The sequence below is a fragment of the Helianthus annuus genome, chromosome 2 (assembly GCF_002127325.2).
Source record: "Helianthus annuus cultivar XRQ/B chromosome 2, HanXRQr2.0-SUNRISE, whole genome shotgun sequence".
Classification (NCBI taxonomy): Eukaryota; Viridiplantae; Streptophyta; class Magnoliopsida; order Asterales; family Asteraceae; genus Helianthus; species Helianthus annuus.
The window spans coordinates 77,225,232-77,231,028 of NC_035434.2; the positions used below are offsets into that span (position 1 = coordinate 77,225,232).

The 5,797-nt window shown below is 33.8% G+C and overlaps 1 long non-coding RNA gene across 5 annotated transcripts; it reads right to left on the bottom strand.

The window, feature by feature from the left end:
• Positions 1-3,284: 3,284 nt before the first annotated feature.
• Positions 3,285-5,797, bottom strand: LOC110916445. Of its 5 annotated transcripts, none has more exons than XR_002579777.2 (8): positions 5,661-5,797; positions 5,233-5,334; positions 5,011-5,063; positions 4,685-4,919; positions 4,457-4,574; positions 4,269-4,360; positions 3,734-4,160; positions 3,285-3,527 (listed from the first exon to the last, which is right to left on the bottom strand). It is a non-coding gene; the product is annotated as an uncharacterized LOC110916445 (long non-coding RNA). The 5 variants fall into 5 exon arrangements; XR_002579776.2 differs by having other exon boundaries at positions 4,457-4,577; XR_002579769.2 differs by lacking the exon at positions 4,457-4,574 and having other exon boundaries at positions 5,011-5,060.

Sequence of the window (5,797 nt, forward strand, 5' to 3'; positions counted from 1 at the left end):
GAAGGATGTTGCGAGAGATTGGTTCACATCCTTGCCCTATGCAAATATTCAATCATGGCAAGAGTTGCAACAGCCGTTTCTAGAAGAATACTACACTCCTCAAAGAACCAAGTCAGGTAGAGCGGCAATTAGAGAGTTTTAACAAATGCCGGGTGAACTGCTTTACGAGTCATGGAAGCGGTTCAATCAATTGATCCAAAATTGTCCGCACCACGACATTCAAAGATGAGAGTTGACTACGACATTTCACGATTGCATCTCCAATGAAGATATGAAAACTTTTGGGAACTTGACTTTTATATTTCTTTATCAACCACATCAATTTAGCTACATTTGTATTTCTTTATCAACCACGTCAATTTACTTATATATTCATTAAAGAGTTAAATGCCTGGTTGGTCCATGTGGTTTATAGATATTGCAGAGTTGGTTCTGAGACGTCAATAATTATGGAATTGGTCTCGATGGTTGTAATTTTTGCGCTCATGTTGTCCTTATCACTAACATGTGTTAAGTTTTTCAGTTAAGTTAAGTATATATTAAATGACTAGATTACTCCTGAACAATTAAAAAAAAATAGAACACAAATATAAAGATGTCTTCCTTTTGTCCTTCTCTCTTAAAAAAAAAAAAAAAAAAAAAAAAAAAAAAAAAAAAACCCTCTACCACCACCTTCACCTCCCCTTGAAAAAAAAATTCTTGGTCTGTCATGGCCTCGAAGAGGATGTAAGACAATAAATAATCAACACTAACTTAAATTGATTTCAATTCAAATAAACCCGTGTAAGCTTCTGTATTGGCTCTGTTCAAAATTTGGGTATTCACCTGATCAATCAACTTGTTCTTTTATATTCAATCCACTTGTACAAAGGGTTTTCTTGAATTTAGGAAATTTGTTTCGAATCGGGTTGGTCTTGAATCATGTTTAAGGTGTTTAGGAAGTAAGGCTGATATAGGTTGAGTATGGCTTTTGGGGCTCACATTATGTATATTATATTAAACTAGTGTGATACTCTGTCGTTACACGATGGGAATTTGGATAGTATCGATTCGCTTTTTTACGGTATCGACACTCGTTATAGCAGCCAGAAAAGAAAACATAAATAAATAAAATCTTGATATGCTCTAAGGATATTGACACATATTTTACATCGATAAAAAACCATAATAACTGATATTGATACCAGTTCCAGTATCAATACCGGTACCAATGTTGCTCAGTTGGAGGTTGTTCGATTCTTCATGGTAGTGACACTCATATAACTTACGATACCAAAAATACTCTATTTTGAGTAGGGTGCAAACGAGCCGAGTGGCTCGCGAGCTACTCGTGATCGGCTCAAGAAAAAGATCGAAACGAGCTGAGCCTTATCGAGCCCGAGCCGAGCTTGAGCTTAAATTAACGCGTTGTTTATCGAGCGGAGCTCAAGCCTCGCATGTGAAGCTCGTTAGGCTCGTCAAGCCTTAGTGTAAACGAGCCGAGTTGAGCCGAGCTTATTTTAACTTGTTTACAAGCCGACCTCGAACCTAAAAATAAACTTATTGAGCAAAGGAGCCCGAGCCCGAGCTTCACTTATTGAAAAGTCTATTATTTATATTATTTTTATTTAGTATATTAATTAATAGATAATAAACGAGCCAAGCCTGAACCGAGCTCGTGTAGGATCAAAACGAGCTAAAATCTGATTTTGTAGAAAGATTTAGATCCAAAACACCAATTTATGCGGTGTTTGAACAAAAATGTGTAGAAAACATGAAGAACTTGATGAATATGAAGATGAACAATAATATGAACACACGTTTGATCTTTAAAGCCCCAAAATATTTGTATAAAAGATGTTTTCACTAAAAACCCTCAAATCTCTCTAGAATATATGTTCCTAAAACCCTAATCATCTCTATCTATTTATAGCCTTTACCATTTTAGGCTAATTACAATTAAGTCCCTAGAGATAATAACTTACTAAAAATAGCACTAAGCATGAAAACTCATTAAACAAGATAATAAATATATTTTGTCTACTCAAAATATATTTAATTATCCAAAGCACTATAACCATCAAATCTTGATCTTTCACACGTCATATCTTTCTTCGAACTTCTCGTGTCGACTTGCGCGTTGACTTTGACATGATGGTGTTGACTTTGTTGACTTGATTCGATGATAACATTAGACTACACGTTTTAGACCCAACAATCTCCCCCTTAGGCTAATGTTATCAAACTCTTGTATCATCTTTAGAACCGTCAACTTCATGTGTGTTGTAATCTTCAATTTGGCAAGCTTCAGTCTCAATTTTAGACCCAACAGCTCGAGCTTAAGAAAATACCAACGAGCTGAACTCGAGCTTTGAAAACAAAGCTCGAATCAACATGAGCTTGAGCTCGAGCTTTCATAAGTTAATCAAGCTCGAGCTCAAGTCTGATCGAGCTCAGGCTCGGCTCGAATGTTGCACCCTTAATTTTGAGTACAAGTATGTACCAGAATGTCTAGCTGAAAAATTACATAGTAGTTTTTTTAACTTTAAAAAAAATTAACAACACAAACTATTTAAAAATCAAATTAAATAAAATTTAAATGAGTAAAAGACGTATATTACAAAAATTAAATAAAAACACCTTAAAATGTTTAAGGCTTTCACTATTCCTACATCTCTAAAATCTTTTTTTCACACCCCTATATGTGTAGGGCTCGTATAACTGATTGTTGAACAAAACAATGTCAGAGAATATTTTTTTTTGTCTCATATACAAGTCGTATAACTGATTGTTGAACAAAACAATGTGTAGGGCTTGTATAACATTGTATACAAGACATATAATATTATATGGCCCGTATATAAGATGTGAAATTAAAAATTTTAGATGTATACCCATGTTAAAATATAAATTTAGAAAAATATGAAAGGTTGAAAATCATCCAATTCTTTTAATCACTAAATAAATGATCTGGACTATATAGACAACATGTGTACACATGCAAAAGCTCGACACGTATGTTAAAAAGAAAAAATAAATACGTGAAGCGCAAGTCAGCAATTCATTATTCCTAATAAAGACGACGGGCTCACATTATCTAACTTATAATAAAAACTCTAAATAATAACTTTATAAATTTTATTTATATTATACTAGATTATCACCCGAGACTGCTTCCCGAGTTGTTTATTTTTATTAGTTAATAAACATGCCAATATACAGCCATGGCACAAGAACACCAGATTATTGCCAATTTGCCATAAAAAAGAATTACACCAATAGTATTTAGAAAAAGAATCATAGGGTGAGAATGTACTTTTAAATATTAATGTCATTTGGCTAAACTTGACGATGAAAGATTGCTTTTCTAAACAAATACTTCAAAACTAACAAAAGTTAAGATCACACCACTTTTGATAATTATCATTCAAAATTGTATATAATAAAAGAAACTCTAATGTGATTGTCAAACTGGACTTAACATATCAGATTCGATGAACCACCTAATAAAAATATTGCATCTTTCTCACTTGTGTCCGCATATGAACCTGCCATGTTTTGCATGTTAATACACTAAAATTACAAATTTACAACAAAGAGTAGAGATCTATGTAACATACTTACGTTAAAATAAAAACATGATGCTCATTGCTTTTTAATCTTTTATAATTTGACGTATTATACCAGAACAGTTTAACTTATGACATAACATATTTTTAAAAATTTTAAAAATCAAACATATTAAAACACTCACCTGGTCAAGGCACGACCCGTTAAGTGAAATGTATTCACGGCTTCAGCCCAAAACTGACCAGAATGGCAGCTATATGTCACCATTCACGGCTATGAATCAGCCGCCGATCACCACCCGATTCAGCCACCGCACAACCGTAGCCACGCGCTACCACTAAATGCTAAAGTTTTTTGGCTGACGAAAACCCCGATATGTTTAAAGGTCAGCTTAGCTCGAGAAATATGTGATAACAACTAACTGTGGATCATTAAGGGCCAATATGAATTCAGGTTGAAAACGGGTCACAACACCTTTTGTAGATCACTGTCGTTGATGCTATGGTACTGTTATCAGTGGCTTCAAATACAGTGTTGGCGATGAAGGTTGCGTAACTTTGGTACGTGTGTCCCGACAACTAAAGTTGCAAGGTCGTTCAGACGTGTGGGAACTGTTGCATCATTGAAAACAATAGCTCCTTTAGCATGGCACAAATTTGAAACTAAGTCGATGTCAACGCATTTTAAAAACGTATTGCCAAGCGAGTCAAAAGACTAACCTGCACCAAGAGGCTTGCCATGGTTCATCCTTTTTGAAAAAAAAAAACAACCTGTTTATGACTTGATTACAAACTACCAGCCCATTTACAACCTGCCAACCCATTTGACACATCTAAGTTAAACATCATATTACACTATTCAATGATATAATTAATATAATCATGTAATAATAGTAAAGTAACATAACTTTGTGCTGGTCAATTATTTTGGACCATCACAGAAGTTGACTTTTGAAGTGGAAAATATTCTAACAATTATGAGCTTTATCTTCATTTTCTGAATTCACCGTTGGAATATTTTCAAGCCTTCTGAGCCATAAAGTTTTTAAGCAATATATAAATTAATATTAATAATGTAACAAAAAGTTTGTAAGCAATATATAAATTAATATTAATAATGTAACAATATATGGTACCTCTGATGTCTACTTGGTGACTATCCAATAAATAATGTAACAAACACCATGAGAAGTGAAGAGGGTCATAACAATATGGCCTAGCCATATGTGATACTTGATGCTGGCCTCAGAAGTTAGCCCGAACAGCAACAATATAGACGATCCTCGAGTCACTGGGAAGAACAAAAATGCTAGACACAAGTTACCAATTAACCCGAATCGTAGAGCCACTGAACTCAACTTCGATTGCCATCTGTCAACCAAAACAATCTCGGGTTAACTAATTAACTATACCATGTCGAACAAAAATACGATGATCATGTCTATGTGTTTATACACCTAACCTGCACATTGAAATCACCTCTGTTGTTACCAAACCACTTCAGCAAGTTCCCTTCTTGTAAAGGATAATACAACATAACATTATAATTCAATCACATAAAATTAAACAGATAGCAATATCCACAAGAACACATTCCAATTAGAGAGCAGTGACCCTAAATTACTTATATTAAAAAAAACAGAACACACAAATTAAAAGTAAATAGCAGTGGAATTCACAATACCTTTACGGCAAACTGGTTTTCATTGCATACTTTCTTTTCTTATTGAAAACCCTTTTACAATTCATAATATTTTTCTCATCAATTCCATCATCATCATTATTCCTGCACAAATAATACCTAAAAAAATCAAAATCCAAAGAAAACTTGAAATCTAAAAAACCCTAAAATCGATGGAAACAACAACGACATAAATCTATAATTATTACATGGTTTGACGAAATCCGGTAACAAATAATCAATGTATCACTTTGATACACAGCAAAAAAAATGAAAATCAACAACGATAAAGTGATACATTGATGTTATCAGATGTTAATCGGAAAAAAGCATCGCCGATGATATTATCAAGAAAAAATCAGAGAGATTAAGGATGAAGACGACGATCGAAGCGAAAATGGAATCAAATACGGGATTACATGTTAACATACCTTGATGTTATCAGATGTTAATCGGAAAAGTAGATAAAAGCCTGCATCGCCGATGATATTCTCAAGATTTACGCAGAGAGAATCGAGAGAGAAAGTGTTCTATCTAGGGTTTCAATGTTCTAGAAAGGCAGAGAAGA